The sequence below is a fragment of the Mastomys coucha genome, unplaced genomic scaffold (assembly GCF_008632895.1).
Source record: "Mastomys coucha isolate ucsf_1 unplaced genomic scaffold, UCSF_Mcou_1 pScaffold19, whole genome shotgun sequence".
Lineage (NCBI taxonomy): Eukaryota > Metazoa > Chordata > Mammalia > Rodentia > Muridae > Mastomys > Mastomys coucha.
In genome coordinates this window covers 6,370,913-6,387,737 of record NW_022196901.1, presented here as the reverse complement: position 1 = coordinate 6,387,737, position 16,825 = coordinate 6,370,913, and the positions used below count along the sequence as shown (strand labels likewise).

The 16,825-nt window shown below is 36.7% G+C and overlaps 1 protein-coding gene across 1 annotated transcript in view; it reads left to right on the top strand.

Annotated features, from left to right (window-relative positions):
- The window catches only part of Grm3 (glutamate metabotropic receptor 3), a 254,178-nt gene that overhangs the window by 33,123 nt on the left and 204,230 nt on the right, over window positions 1-16,825 (top strand). The window lies entirely within an intron of this gene.

The following is a 16,825-nucleotide window of genomic DNA, read 5'->3' as shown; positions in this document are numbered from 1 at the left end:
GCTGGGTCTCATGGAGGCACTTCTCCAACTGAAGCTCCCTTCTCTGTGATAACTCCAGCCTGTGTCAAATTCACACACAAAACCAGCCAGTATAACCCTGAAGAGAAAATAATCAAAATATAGTCTTGAGTTTCACCAACAGAAATCCAGTGTATAAAAGAAGGGAAGTATTGGCCATGATCTCCTCATGGTCCTGTGATCCTCATGCCCCTGGTGGAGTTTTATAAGCAATTCTCCATGCTACATTTTGAAGGGCAGAGACAATTATGGATATTAGCAATCGTGATCACACAGTACATGGAAACCACAGACCATGCAGATGACTAAGAGACCTGTATTAGTTAATAAGACAGAAGTGTGGAAGTATAGCTATAATAGAATATCTTCCAAACACGAGATAGGAAAGAAAAGGTTTGTTTTAGCAATTACAGGGGGGTAGAGTCAATTGTGGGCAGGATGATTTGGCAACAGTCCATGGCAATGGAAAGCTGGCTGCTAATCACATCTTCATCTGCACAGACTAAGGATACATAGAGAACTGCAGCCAGACTATAACATCTCAGTGCTCACTCCCACTGGTTATGTATTTGTACTTCCTCCTAAAGATACCACAACTTTCCCAAACAGTGCTACCAATTGGGAAGCAACTGATCAAACCTATAAGTCTCTAGGGGACATTTACTATTCAAACCACCATGTAGAGCTTGACCATTTTGAAGGATAATATTTCAGAGAGCTATCTTAACTGCAATAACATATTTTGCCTTATCTACTTTGGCTATTGCCTTTATTTACAGTATATCCAGAAGGATAGAAACCAAGTCTCTGTGATTCAGTCTTAAAGGATACATTCATTGATAGTAAGAGAACTGATGACACTGTCTCATCATTCTAAGTTCCCTTTTACCCTAAACTTTCATTCTTTACTTTGTGTTTCCAAGTGTTTGTATTTGTCCATGTGGGTAGTCCCCTTAAGGTAGTACCTTCCACCATAAATAATTGTTATGTAATTTAGACAGGTGAAAGACTTTAATACATAAACAGCTACAAAATGATTGCAGAAGAATGATAACAATGACTACAAGAACTACATAAATGAGATGTCAAAGGTATTGGATTCATAGAACTGGCCTGTTTTCTGACATTGGCCTTTTTGGTTTCCTGTGCTCTGAGGAATTAGCTATACATTATATGTTATTATGCTTTTATTTATTTATTTTGTATCCATGAGTTTGTATGTATGTATCTATGCTCACCCATTCCTTATCCCACATACAGAGATCAGAGGACAACTTCTTGGCATCAGGTCTCTCATTCTGCCGTGTGGTACTGGAGTTGAACTGAGGTCATAAAGCATGGCAGCAAATGCCTTCACATGCTAAGCCATCTCTCTGGAGCTTAGCTACACCTAAGGAACCAATGGCAAACACAATTTCACAGATCCTTTGTTTTGATCCTTCACAGTTTCAATATCTTGCCCATTTATGTGTAATGATCCAATTCCTCACCAGGTCAAGAGACGATGACAAGTACCTATCCTTTACTTAGGATCTCTTCCCATTCAGGGTCTCCTTCTCCTATTCATTTTCTTCCCCCTCTTCTTTCTTATCCTTTTTCTCCTCCTTCCTGACAAGTTTTATATGAGTACTGTATTTACATCATATTGCATTCCAAACCCTCTACACTCAAACCTCTCCTGTGCCTTCACACTCCCTCTCAAAATCAAGATGTTTCTTTTTATCACAATAGTTGCAAACATACAGATTTATCTACTGATTCCATTCAGTGTTGCTCATGTATGTTTATTAAGATCTGGCCAATTAGGATTAGATATAGCGTGTCAAGGGTTCATTCTGAAATCTCATTCTCCATCTGGCAGCTGACATTGATTAAGTAATCAATAGCTCCATCTATGGATGGGGCCTGATGAAATTTTTCCTATCCATGTGGGCATCTTGTTGGATGTTACGGAAGTATTGAATAGGCACTTATATTGTTACCAACTCACAGTCTTTATTCACAATATGACTTGGTGTTAAGCTAAACCTTAAAGCATCGAATTAACATAATTTCTAGTAAGGTTTACATACACACACACACACACACAGAGAGAGAGAGAGAAAGAGAGAGAGAGAAAGAGAGAGAGAGAGAGAAAGAGAAAGAGAGAAAGAGAAAGAGAGAAAGAGAAAGAGAGAGAGAGGAACAGTGTGATTTTTCTTCTCTCAAAATTTCTAAATTGAACTGACAAAGAAGCTCAAAGAGTGTGGAAAGTTTATCTGCAAAATTTAGAAGAATGACAATTCAGAATACCAGTGGTCTCACCACACTGGCCAAGAGAACTGATCTAGCTATATTAATTCTAATATCTCACTATTTTCTAAGATTAAAAGATGTATAATTTCATTTACATTTCCTTTCTTCTCTAGACCTTTCCTCAACTATGTCACATGGACAGAAATAAATAGAAAGAATTAGACATTAATGTATCCTACCATGAATAAAGAATGAATATACTCTTTTTCTCGGTGTATCTACATTATTTATCAATGGCTTCATTTTTAATTTAGCATAGTTTTTGGTAACCAGGAGTGATGTAGGGTAGGGGATAATGACAATAGCAGGTGGCAAGCCAGAGCAAATGGCGTAATGGCCCAACATCTGAGATATGCCTGAGGAAATACAATGTCCCTGCCATATTTTTCCATGCTAGAGTAATATGTTACCTGTGCATTTTCTGGCTTAAATCCTATATTTTGTCTCATATTTAAACCAGTACAGAAACACTGAAAAGTGAGGAACTAAATGTTGAACTAGCCCTGCATTTCAAAGAAATAGCAACCTACTTAAAAGTAGAAACCCAGGTTCCTTTTCTGAGGGAGGGAGTTTCTGTGATGAGTAGGTGGTGTGTAACTTGCAGCCCTGTATCAGAAGTGAAGAATCGCAGGTACTAAGCAAGCGAATAGCAAGGCCCAGCAGAGATGCTGCCTGAAGCTCATTCCCAGGGTGTCGAGCCCGTGATTCTGCACTCGACTTAGTGATGCTAGCTTGGGAGTCCAGTGTTTTTATATACTGGATTTTAAAATAGCCAAGCAGCATTTAAACAGCTCTGACTTTTAAGTTGTGCATTATCAACACAGAGGGTAACACTATCAGATAGACACATTGTATACAGATCATAAACAGTGTAATCCAGCTATTTTTATTTTGCATTTTGCCTATCACAGATGATCATAAATAAAGTGAAAAACGCCAAGAGAGCAGTATCTGGTGTCACAAAACATTACAGGAGTAGAATATTGTGCCTGTCATAATCTGGGACATATATTAGCACATCCTTTTCAGCAGCTGTCATCACAATACTCAACCCACCATTTGTAATGCTCCAAGTCTGTGTATCCAACAAAAGAAAGGCAATTATGAAGAAAGTGATAAGCATCAGACTCCAGTTAGTACATTTTGCCTTTCTCCTGTAGTTTAGATCATTGCTTTGGCTTACATGGGTGGTATTATATAATGGGAGAATTCTGGTGAAATTGTGCTAAAGGTTTAAGAAATAAAAGCCATGTTACCTTAGAAAATTACAAAACAGTGTGCCTGCAGACTGAACCAAGTTCAAGTTTCTAGGAGTGAGTTCTTTATTCTGAGACACTTCAGCTGCTTTTCAAGTGTTCTTCATCCATTCATTCAGCCACTGTTAAGCCCCTGAAAACCATCAGAGAATGAGTTATCCATTCACAGAAGAGTGAGAATTAGAAATGATAGATAACTAAGAATAATAAAAGATCAAGTGTGGTAAGAGCAGTGATAGTGACATAAATTCAAAATATCACAGCAAATAATAAAGATACATAATCCCAAGTGGAAGAAACACAATGAAAAATTCTAAAGGTGATTAAAAATAAATGAAGAAAACTGATATTCCAAGTGAGATGAAGAGTTAGTATGTCAAAAGACAGAGGGTCACAATTCTGTATGGATACAATGTTGGTTTGAAACAGGCCAGCATCAAATGGTAGAATGAGAAAGCTTGTTTTTATTTTCTAAACAAGAGGATTTAGTTCTTATCCTATAGGCACTGCAGATCCAAGAGACTGAAAACAAACAAATCTCAAGCAATTGTCTTGGTTTGCTTTCTGTTGCTGTGTTAAGAACCATGTCCAAAGACAACTTGAGGAGAAAATGATTTGTTTATTTGAGGAGGATTGGGCTCACAGTCCATCACTGAGGAAAGCCAGGCTAGGGCCTGAAGGTAGGAACCTTAAGGCTGAAACAGAAGCAGAGACCATGAAGGAATGCAGGAATGTTTTTCAATCACTTGCTCTCATGGCTGTCTTCCATTTGCTTTCTTGTACAAGCCAGGACCACTTAACCAGGGCAGGCACTGCCTACAGTGGGATAGGACCTTCCATCTTTGATTATTAGTCAAGAAAATGCTCCTATAAATTTCCCACATGCTGGTATGATGGAGGCCAAGGATGCCATTGCCTACTATGAGGAGACAGAAAGATAATGTAAGAGCTACCAAAGGAGAGGAGGCATTCACACACAACTACTATGTTGTAGGCAACATGTTTATGTAGGAATCCCCTGTCAAGCAAGAGCCCCTGTTTGCAAGTTGGTCACTGAAAAAGCATGGCATATTTAATCATAGCATGAGATGAAAAGTGACAGATGCCTTTACATAGGAGCTCAAATAAATGCTTAGGAGCTTGGAGCAGGGAACAGCCATTTCCATTTCAAGCAGAAAAAATAAGACTGCCTCGGTTGTTGTGTGAAAATGTGAGAATAATTTATAGCTTACACAGCAACCATAAGTTCTTTCCTTCTCCCCGCACCCCCAGAACTGTAATTATCCCAACTGGACATAATCTCTTCCTTTGAAGATCTAAACACTCCATCTCAATTTTGATATGTGCTGCAACCTTTTTTTTAACCATTAGATTTATATTTGTTTTCTTATCTTTCCTACCAGATTGTAAAGCTTATTGTAGTCCCTAACTGCAGGCTACTCTTAACAGAGACTGGCACTCCTTCCTCCAGTTTCTAGACCAAGAACCCAGGACAATGTTGCCTTGTCCTAGCAGTTAGACAGTCCTGGGCTAAAAGCCCACCTTAGCCGTTTGCAGATCCTTTGTACATCTGACAATGCAAAGATTAGTAATGCCCTCTAAATCGAAGTTTCTTCAGCTAAATAGGAATAATAATGTACTGTATAGAGAACATTATGAATGTTAAACATGACCATGCTTATAAAACTGCTGAATACATTATTTGGATGATTGTAGTAGTAATAGTGGGTTATCTTCAAACAACACTGCAGGACTATCATTCTCTGGGTAAAATGAACTAATGAATAAATAGATAATCAGAAGACAGTTTGATCTTATAATAGTATTCAGAATACTTTATCATTCTTGAAGCTTTAGTTTTACACAGCTAACATTATTTTATATTCATAGTTTCCCTTTCTTCAAAATTCCTAGATATAATCACATTTTGTCCTTCATTTTCAGGAATTTCTAAGGAATATTTTATGAAATGGACTGACACTTCAGAACAAAAAGTTAACTAGTATTAAAGTGGAAAATATAATGATGGTGCTTAACTTAGTGAATGAACTAACAATACCCCTATCCTTCAAGAATTCAAGTTAAGCAACATTTCACAGAATGTCAATATTTCTATAGCAAAAAGACATAAATGTTCTATTTTGTAAATCCTACCTCTGCTATTTTCTGGCTTTGTGACCTCTGTATAATTTATTAAACTTCTCTGTGCCTCTGTTTCCTCATACTTTAAATAGTGATGCCAACCCCATTTCCTCAGAGAAGCAACGTGAAAGGTTCAGAAAGTGGAAAATGTTCTTTCTGAGTGTGTGCAAAGCTGTTAATATCTTATGTTTCTCATAATTTAATCCATCTCAGTATCTCAGTTTGCTTATATTTGCAGCATGTGTTTTAGCCTTAATTAGGGAAATCCATAAAATAAAATAAAATGTCTTATGTATTGAGATATCTGAAGTTTTCCTCAATCATCAACTAGAGGAAACAAAAGAGTTAGTATAATATACATTACTTTCTCAAAATGTTAGCCTTGGGGAGTATTAATGAATGCAGAGTTTCCTTACCGTTGTTCCACATCACTAGAGAACACAGCTTAGGGGATCAATTTTTGCCTGTGGAGATAAGGAGAAATCCAAAGGAAGGCTTGATGTACTGTAAAGACAAGACCAAGTCTCACCTTCTTTCCCTTCCCATTGCGTGTGTCATTTGCTTAAAATACAGCACATTGTTAAAACAGCATTTTGTCGACTCCATGTCAAGTGGCTAAATAATGAGCATTACTAGATTAGTTTATTGTTATCTTTTCTAAGACTCAGTTTTCACATCTGCAAACTGTTTTGAAGACAGTTGTGGGATTAAATGGAACAATGCAAATTAACAACTGAGAGCAGACCTGGCAAGTAGTACAGGCTGAACACATGTGAAAGGTCGCAGTCATCAACTTCAACCCCAGACAGGCCAGTTATACCAGGAGAATCTTCACACAATCAGTGTTCAAAATCGTAATCAAAATATAGGAAAACTGCTTTGATCCTCTGAAGACTAGCTAAGGCAAGTTGTAAAGTGAAGGTCTGTGCTCCTTGTCAGCTCTCTGCATGGTTCGGGTTCTCTGTTATCAAGGCTCACTATGGTTTGCCTTGTGTAGGTGCAGGGGCAGCTTGAGTAGAAGGAAGGGCTTTTACTTCCCCAGACACACAGGTTAGAACTCATGGTTACAAGCTGAAGGACAAAACTGAAGAAGGAAGGAAGCCAGAACAAGAATCCTTAACATAAAGTTCCAATTTGCCCATAAGTGATTCACAGGTTAAAATGAGAGGACTTCCAGCTGAAAGCAGAGAGCAGGACAAGAGTGTTTTCTAGAGACGTTTAGCACTGGACAATGAAAACTTATGTTTGAGCCCCTCGAAAATTGCAGCAGTTTGCTAAATGCCACCAGTTTGAGTTTAAAAACCCATAATGCCTCCCTTAAGAGTAAAAGCAAATAAGACATAGTGTGGCTCAATGGTAGGATGGGCTAAGAGCAACCAACTAAGAGAGATCAAGAAAGTTGATGGCTCTATGCCTGAATGGTACAAGAAATTCTCATACTTGACTGACTGTGTTCACAGTTTGTACTCTTTCCAAGCACGCAAGTCAAACTAAAACTGAACTTAAGAAGTAGAAACAGGCAACAAACTATTTCAGACATCAAAATATCAAAATTATAATATAAGGGATTTAAATGGTGATGATTGATATATTCAAGTAAGTGGAATAATGGGAAATTCTGGTAGAATCCATAAAAGTACCAAACTGACATTTTCAGTTGAAGTTATAAAAAATAAATAAGATTAACAATTAAATGGTAAGCCCTGAAATCACAGACATATACTTCAAACTCAGTGAGTCATGTTTATAAGCTCAAGAGTATATATATAGTATAAACAATTAAAGAAATGAAGGCCATGAGTTAGAGAGACAGCAAGGGTGGGTGCTCAATAGAAAGAACTGGAAGAAGGAATGGAAAGGGAAATATAATTATAGTATTTTAATTTAAAAAGAATTTTAAGTAATTTAGTAGAACAATTTTTTCACATATTAGATGTCAGAATAGAAAATCTGATAACTTAAAAGAATGTTAGTAAAAGTACCCAGGTCAACACCAAAGAAATAAAGAAAGAAGGAAGGAAGGAGGAAAAAATAGGATTTGACGCAAAGGTCTAAATACATGTAACCAGAATACTAAAAGTAAAGGAGAAAATGCAATATAATATAAACATTTTAAAGATATGTGCCAGAGTATTTCCAAAAATGATGAAAAATGGTTAATGATATGCATTTAAGATTTGAAAACAACTTCAAATACTACTTACAATGCTATGACCAACACCACACTGAGACATTCTATACTAACACCACTAAATGAAGAAGAATGCTTGGAAAGTCCCTGGGTAGGTGTAGCTCAATAGCAGAGCATTTATATCTGCCATGTCCAAGGCCCTGAATTGGGTCTGAACAAATGTATCTAGGGTCCTCATTATCATCAGAGAAAAGAAAAGCTAAGCTGACCACTGTCTTTTCAAACATAAATGTGGAGACAGGAAAAGAATGAACACACAAAGCACCCAGAGAAAAATAGCCACATGCAGAGAATTCTGTGGAAAGAAAAAGTGTTTCTCAGGCCGAGGAAGGTAAATAGATATTTCCAGTAAACAAGAGCTAAGCAGTATTGTTTTGCAGAGAGACTTCCATCTGAAGACACAGACTCTCAGAGCGCTCCTGAAGTCTACAGTAAAACAGCTTCACAGGGGTGCAGCATTTCAGGAGATAGAAAGGTCAAGAGACATGTAACTTAGACGTATAACTGAATGCAGATTGAATATTAAAACAAAAATATATAATATTTCATGAGCTTTATAAAACATTTGTGTAACTGAGCCATAATGCAAAGTTAGTACAAAGGATTGAGGAGATCAATGAATGAACATGACTGTTCTGTATGTTCAGCAAGTGGCAGGAAGATATTACAACCAATAATGTGACTACTAAAAAGGAATAAAAAAGGGAAAAATAAAGTTACAGGAGTGCTTGTAAATGGAATAAAATCTGGGAGAATACTTGGAAAGTAAAACCAAAAAAGGAGAAATAAAATCTAACAATGGAAACAAGATGAAGTATAATCACAAAAAGATGCACTAATATGAATTAAACCAGTAATATTTATTACCAATGGATCCAACTCTTCATCTAAAATTTAATACATTTCAATATGGGTAAAATATTAATATGTATATTAAAAAGTACATTATAATTTGAATATGAGCAGCTTTTGCCTGCCAATTTTACCTCCGTGAAGCTATAAAACATCCATGAAGAAGGTAAATATATTTTATTGAAAATGTGGAATTTGTGGAGGTAGAAATAAAAAGCAAATGCAGCTACATGCTATTTATAGAAGAAACACTTGGAGCACATGTAATGGTAGTTTAAAGGTTATGTGAAGTAAAAGTTATATTAAAGTTAAAGAATGGATATAGGTCTAATTATAAATACTAACCAAAATAAAACTTACATATCTGTGTTAATATTGAACAAACTACAATTTAAATGAAAATCATAGATTTCAAAGATGTATATTTTAAAATAATAAAATTTTAATCTGTATACATAAAATTACATATATAATAAAATCATAATCCTAAACATTTAATTGCATAAGTTTTAATTTTATGAAACAAAGCTTAACTAATCTAATGACATAATACATAAATCTATAACCATGAGAGAAGTCATCAACTGATATCTCTGGCAGTTCTGTAAGAATAACATTATTAACCAATTGAATCTAACATTTATAGAGTAATATTATACCTGAGAACTTCAGAGTATTTGTTATTATATATGCACTCACACATTAATATAATGTATATGTATACATATGTATATACTACTATATATACATATAGTACACATATGCAAATATATACAATAATGCAGCTATGTTACTTTTCCTATTTTTTATTTTTTATGTTTTTTGTCTTACATATTTTCAAACAGTTCAGAATTAAAGGGAAAATTCATAAGTTAATACTTTCAAGGCTCTCCTGCCTTAAGATTTAATCTTAGGTTTAGCGTATCAGGAAAAGAAAGAAAACAAAGTTGAGCCCGCTAGGTTATGGACAACCCACCTGATTAAGGGAGCACCACGAGCCAGGTGTGAGGTAGCCTGAATGAGATGAAAGGACTGAATTGTAGAGAGAAAATCCAAAGTCACATTGTGGGCATATCAAGATAAAATTTTACTCATGAATAATAAATTTAAGAATAAGAAAGTTTAGAGAAAGCCTAGAGGCACTAATTTGTACAAGTCAGATAATTTGGGAGATTTCAGAACACATAAAAATTATTTTTCCCCAAGTATATAATCAGTCTGGATGTAAAACATAGAAAACTTTAGTTTCAAATGGGGAAAATGTGTTAAGCCTGTCCTGAAGGTTGACACCCACTTTACAACCCACAGAGAGGATAAAACAATAAAGAAAGGGATGGAGACTGACATTAATAACACTCCTGGTTTACTGGAAAGTGTGAAGGGTGGATGCAGCAGCTATACAAATTCCAAGACCTTAACAAAAGAACCCTTTTTACCTGTACATCAGTGCATATTTAAATAGGATTTCCTTCATTCTTTAGTAACAAAAGGAAACATTGTTTCTCATAAACTTCTGATGATTTTTAAACCATTGAAGGTAGATTCTGCTAATGCTATACATATATATATATATATATATATATTTAAATATATATATTTAAACCTGTGGGAGTCCGAAAGGATAGGGACCCAATAGATTCATGTGCTTGAGTGCTTGAATGAGTGACATTATTTGGTATGTTTGTGTACCTATAAAGACAGGGCATATAAAAACATACATATGTTAACCAAGATTTTCTTGGTTATTATATAAGACATAGATACCTTTACTCTAAGTTAATTTGTCAAAGAAGCACAGAATATGCTAAAGTTAAAAGAAAAAAAAAGGAAAGAAAGAAATAGAAAAAGATAAAAAAAATCTCTTAACTTTTTCCAAACTTACTGTTCTTCCACTATGACTTTCCTGTTGCCCAAGCAAGTCTGTGATTTCTCTGTGTGTTACCCTCTACATAAATCCATTGGTAAATCTTGTTCCTACTTCTGATTCAAATGTAAAACTCAACCAGGTATCACCAGTACCATCAAGATACCTCCCCTGACTGTCCTTAAATAAATAAATAAAATACTCTATCACTGCAACCCTTCCTTAGCCACCTGCCTTTCTTTAGCATTGTCTCCCACAAGCATACACATTTTCCATTGTCCACTCTATGACTGTATTGGTTACTTTTTGTTTTCTATGACAAAATACTGACAAAAGCAGCTCCAGGAAGGAAGGAAGCATTGTTCCTGGTACACAGTTGACAGCACAGCCCACAATGGCAGGAGAATCACAGGTAGTGGCACCTAGAGATGGCTTTCATTCACAAGATGGAGAGAGGGATTAATACCAGAGCTCAGCTCATTTTCTCCTTTTTATTAGGTCTGAGGCCACAGTTCATGGGATGGTACTACCCACATTTATGGTAGATCTTCACATCCCAAATAACCCGGTCTAGAACCCTTACAGATATACCCAGAAGCTTATCGCCTAAATAATTGCAGATACTAACAGGCTGACAACCTAATTAATCATCACAGTAGCCAAAGTGATATTGCTTAAGATGTTCAGATATATGATTGCCCCCAAAACATCTAAAATTATGACTTCAGAGCACCTATAAAAAGATTTTTTAAAACACTCATTGAGAGAAACAGGAAGGTTAAATTCTAGTTCCAAATATAACCAGAGACACAGGGCATACAGGAGGGCACCTAAAACAAGCTTGCTGAGTTAAGATAAAACTGGTTAATGCTGAAAAGGCAATAAAACTGTAAATTCTGGTTTCTTATGTCTATCTTTTTGTCATAAGAAATTACTTTAATTTCAATAAAAAAGAAAGGTAATATGTAATTTCATTGTCTGGGTCCCAATCAAAAGTAAAATGAGTGTCATACTAAGTCATGAACCCTAGGAAATCAAATTAGCTTTGGAAGGACCAACCATACAGTGATCTAGCAGGACAGAGAACGGCACATGCAGCCACCTTTTAGCCTGATTATTTTCCTTGATAAGCATCAATAAGACGCTTATTGTTTCAAACTTTTCCTCTTAGAGTAGTACAGCTTTCTTGTCACAGACTGCAGTCCTCCTAGTCTGAGTGAAAGACCTCATTAGGTCAAGTTCTCTTCTCCTGAGTTATTGTCACAACACAGTGATGCTATGTCCATACACCTCTTTCAGACCCTGCATTTCACTTTCTCCAGACTCAATGATGATTTCTGACCTCACATCACTCAGGCATCGGCTTAGGTGCACACACAGACATACCTCTGTCAAGTCTCTCTATCTTACCATATTTGTTCTCATTCATAGAAATATTATGATATGTGACATAAAGGCATTTCTTTTTTTATTTCTCCAGTGTTCGTAACTGTGCCATAATTTCTCCTGGGAGTTTTGAGCAAACTTCCAGGCATTATACCAACAACAGAACAAAACAATAATTTCATCCAAGTCTAGATTAGTGAAAAAATAATTTTTAGGGTTACCTACTACATATGAGCAAAGATTGTTTACTAAAGCATGGAAACTCGTAGGTACCTAAGTAACAGAAAAGCCTACTCCAACAGAGTGACAATTCATCAAAGCCGGAGCTCCCTGTGTAGCATGTGAGCAGCTCAGAGATTCTCCCCCCTCCCACAGCAATTGTTTAGGGTTTGTAGAGCTTTGAGCCATGGTCTTGAAAATCTTCACAAGCTTCCTGAGCCTTGTGAGCTTCACTAGTTTTGTGAATCTTCAGGGTTTCCCTTTGCCCTTTAGAAGGGACTGTTTCCATTCTGAGGAAATAGCTACTGATAATTACTAAACTTCTCTATTACGGTATGAGGGTTATATGGGTCAAGGTCCTTTTACATTTTATTTTCTTAATATGTATGCACAAGTGTGTAAGTGGGGAGGCAGAAGGACAACTTGAGTAAATTTATTTTGCCAGCTCTCTGCTTTCAACAGTGGTCTGGGTCTGCACATAACAGGTGCATACAAATACTTTTAAATTAATAATTACTAATTATTAAGGTGCTAAATGTCAAAACTAATATGTTTTTCTTAAAATATTTCAAAAAGCAGCATTAGCAATGTATCTGACATGGCTATGAGAACAGAGAGAGACTTTGATTACAGAGAAGAACAGAAAATAAAAGTAGCTCTCAGCAGGTGGTAATGAGGAGGCCTTTCCTTGTCAGAAATACTAAGGCGATAGGAGATGGTGTGCTAGAGCTGACGGTCACAGATTAAGGTGATGGGAGGAGGAAGCACACACTATCATGAGAGCTCTTCTGCATGAAGCTTCATACTCAGCCCATTCCCTATATAAAGTAGATATACTTTAATCACTATCAAAACCCTTACAGATGAGTAATGCAAACATTTATTTTCATGTAAGGAGACAAGGGAGATCAACACTAAATGCAACAACTAAGTGTCGGAGCCTTCCTTGGGGCACTTTGAAGCGTCTGAAACTCTCGAACTTCATACTGATCATCTCTGCTCCCCACTGCCTCCTGCCATACAGAAAGAGTAGGAAATAGGCTCGTGCATAGGAAGATGGTAAAATTCTAAAATGAAGCAGTACTTCTTAAAACATAATGCAGATTTACTGACTGGGGTGAGGTAGAACTTGGTGAAAGCAGGTGACTGGAATAGGAAACATACAGGATGCTAGTCATCAATGTTAACAATGCCGGCCAAATGTCATCTCATAAAAATGTGACTGAATCCTAAGATCTACATAAAACAGGTGTGCTTTCAAAATGAACTTAGAAGGGTTCACTATCAAAAGTTGAGGCATGATGTTAGAACAAAGAATTATTTGAGGGTAAGATGCAATCACATTTGAAATCCCCCAAATCCCTAATAACTATAGCTAATAATAATCCAGAAAGAATTTTATAGCTGACCCTATAGGTAATCAATAAGTGACCTTAGAAAGAAGGTGGTTTTGAGGAAAGCTAAATACTGTCAGAGAATATATTATCACTTCATTTCAAGAGATAGTTATTTTTTAATTTACATTTCTGATTTTCTTTTTTATTTGGTTATTTTATTTATTTACTTTTCAAATGTTGTCCCCCTTTCTGGTTTCCCCTCCACAAATCCCCTATGCCATGCTCCTCCCCCTGCTTCTATGAGGGTGCTCCCCCACCCACCTACTCACTCCTGCCTCACTGCCTTAGCATCCCCCTATGCAGGGGAATGGAGCCTCCATAGGACCAAGGACCTCCTCTCCCATTGATGCCAGATAAGGTGATTGTCTGCTACATATGCAGCTGGAGCCACGAGTCCCTCCACGTGTACTCTTTGGTTGGTGGTTTAGTCCCTGGGAACTCTGGAGTGTCAGGTTGGTTGATATTGTTGTTCTTCCTATGGGGTTACAAACCCTTCAGCTCCTTCAGTCTTTCCCCTAACTCTTTCATTGGGGTCCCCACAATCAGTCCAATGGTTGGCTATGAACATACTCATCTGTATTAGTCAGGCTCTGGCAGAGCCTCTCAGGGGATAGCTATACCAGGCTCCTGTCAGCAAGCACTTCTTGGCATCAGCAATAGTGTCTGGGTTTGGTGTCTGTAGATAGGGTGGATCCCTGGTGGGGGAGTCTCTAGATGGCCTTTCCTTCAATCTCTGTTCCACTCTTTGTCCCTGCATTTCCTTTAGAAGGAAGTATTCTAGGTTAATATTTTTGAGATGGGTAGATGGCCCCATCTCTCAATTAGGGACTGTGCCTAACCACTGGATATGGTCTCTACAGATTCTACCTCCCCTTTGTTGAGTGGGTATTTCAGCTAATGTCATCCCTGTTGGGTTCGGGGAACCTCTTGTTTCCCTGGCATCTAGGACTTTCTAGTGGCTACCTCCAGTTCCCCATCCCCATTGCTATACTCCCCAGTTCAATTTCCTAGCCCTCTATACTTCTCCATCCCTCCTCCCATACCTGTTCCCCACCCCCTTCTCTCCCTCCCAGGTCCTTCCTTCCCTCTACCTCCTGTGATTATCTTGTTCCCTCTTCTCAGCAGTACTGAAGCATCCACCCTTTGGTCTTCCTTCTTGAGGTTCATATGGTTTTTGAGTTGTATCATGGGTATTCTGGTTTTGGGAGGATAAAGTCTGTCTTTCTTTTATAGGACTAGTGGTGTGGAGGTATTTCTGTGTGTGTGTGTGTGTGTGTGTGTGTGTGTGTGTGTGTGTATTGTCCTGTTTTTGTGTCTCTGTGTGTGTTTCTCTCTCTTTCTCTCTCTCTCTCTCTGTGTGTGTGTGTGTGTGTGTGTGTGTGTGTGTGTGTGTTTTATGTTGTGGATAGCTTATAAGAATTGATTCCCTCTTTTTCACCATGTGGGTCCTGGAAATTGTTCTCAGACCCCTGAGAAGCAAGTATCTATATCTACTGACCATCTCACTAGACCTGCTACAAGTATTTATTGAACACCTATCCTTTATTAGAACATTATGCTGGATTCAAGACTACCAATTGGTAAAGGAGGAACCATGGGTCCTTTGAACATAGGATACTTTGAATCTGCAGAGGATGTTATTTCATAACTACATTGCCTATCTCCAAGTCATTATAAAGAAATGAAAGATAATTGCCCCTTAACCACAGTTCCTCTGTCTTATTTAAATGATTCTCGGTGAAGTTCATAAATCACTTCTATATTATGGGAGTTTTATACAACTAAGTGATTGCAACACTGATTAAGCCAATATGGATTATGTAGGAGCAGCCCATGTTAGTTCAGCTTGGATTCACACCAGAGTTATGTCCCTCAACTAGATGCTTGTACTAGGAATGTAATTATCTCTAATACCAACTTACTAAAAAACTCACTCAGAAACTAGGAAAGAAATCATCCTTAAAGATTCACAAGGGTAAACAAACAAACAAGAAAGGAGAGCATTCTTTAAATTTTTCTTGGCAGTGTAAAAAACATAAACAACAAACATTTAAAAGGTCATAGAAAAGAAACAAGTAATCATCTATGATGTTTCTTTAAAATATCTGTTTACTTCATGAAAGGTTATTTTTCAGATTCTGTTGCATTCATGGGAAAAACATCTAATCCCAAGACAGTGCTTGCCTCTTGATGAGCTGCACAATGGTCGGTCTTCTATATATACTGAATGAGAAATAGCTGGAGTCTCCCCTCCCTCTGATATTGTGTTTGTTCATGGGCTACTTTCATGGTAATTCTTTCAGAGCATTTGTGTTGGGTAATGAGGGAAGATCAAGAGTTCTCTTTCATGACTACAATGTTAATTACTGCAATCAGAGAGCATTTGCAGTTGTGGTTTGTATCAGTGCTTATCAAGTCCTTAAAAGTATTCATTTGCTTGATTCCTGGACAAGTCACCGAAAATAGAGGCGTCCAGAAATGCCCTTCGGTTACTTCTCTGGCTTACTTACTCCTTTTTCACAACAATTCAAGTTTTTTTCTTGAACTTCAGGGAAAAAAGACAATAAAATTGCAATAAAATAAAAATAAAGAAGTAGCTCTTGAAGATACCTATTTTCTTTTTTTGTATTAATAGATACAAGATTCTCAAACAATGCTTATAAATAGGAGATCTGATCTGATAAATGGGAAGATTCATTTCATTTCAAAAAACCTAAACTTCAAAGATTTAAAGAGAAATCTTTTCTTTCAGTTTGGTTTGAACATATTTATAATATATACTAATATATACTATATATTTATAATATAGTAATATATATTACATTTTATTAATATGAAGGGGTAGTATTACACTGTAGAACTATTGCAAATAGATAAGATTCTGAAATTATAATGAACAAAATATAATTTATAGAAGGGTCTTACATTCAGCATGTCAGAGATGTAGATCCCAGCACTTCTCTTAATTACTTAGCAATTAAACCTACAACAGGTAGACACAGATCCATTTTATAAGACCCTATGCTAACAAAAGCTTAATTTGGCATCAGATATAATTTGGATCATATCACAAACTATTAATATGTTGTGATGCTTTAAGTCAGTTACTTAAGACTTCTAAACTCGATTTTCTTCAATAAAAAACTAGGGCCATAACACCCGAGGTAACCATAGACGAGACTGAAGGAAGTAATATGGATTTCTT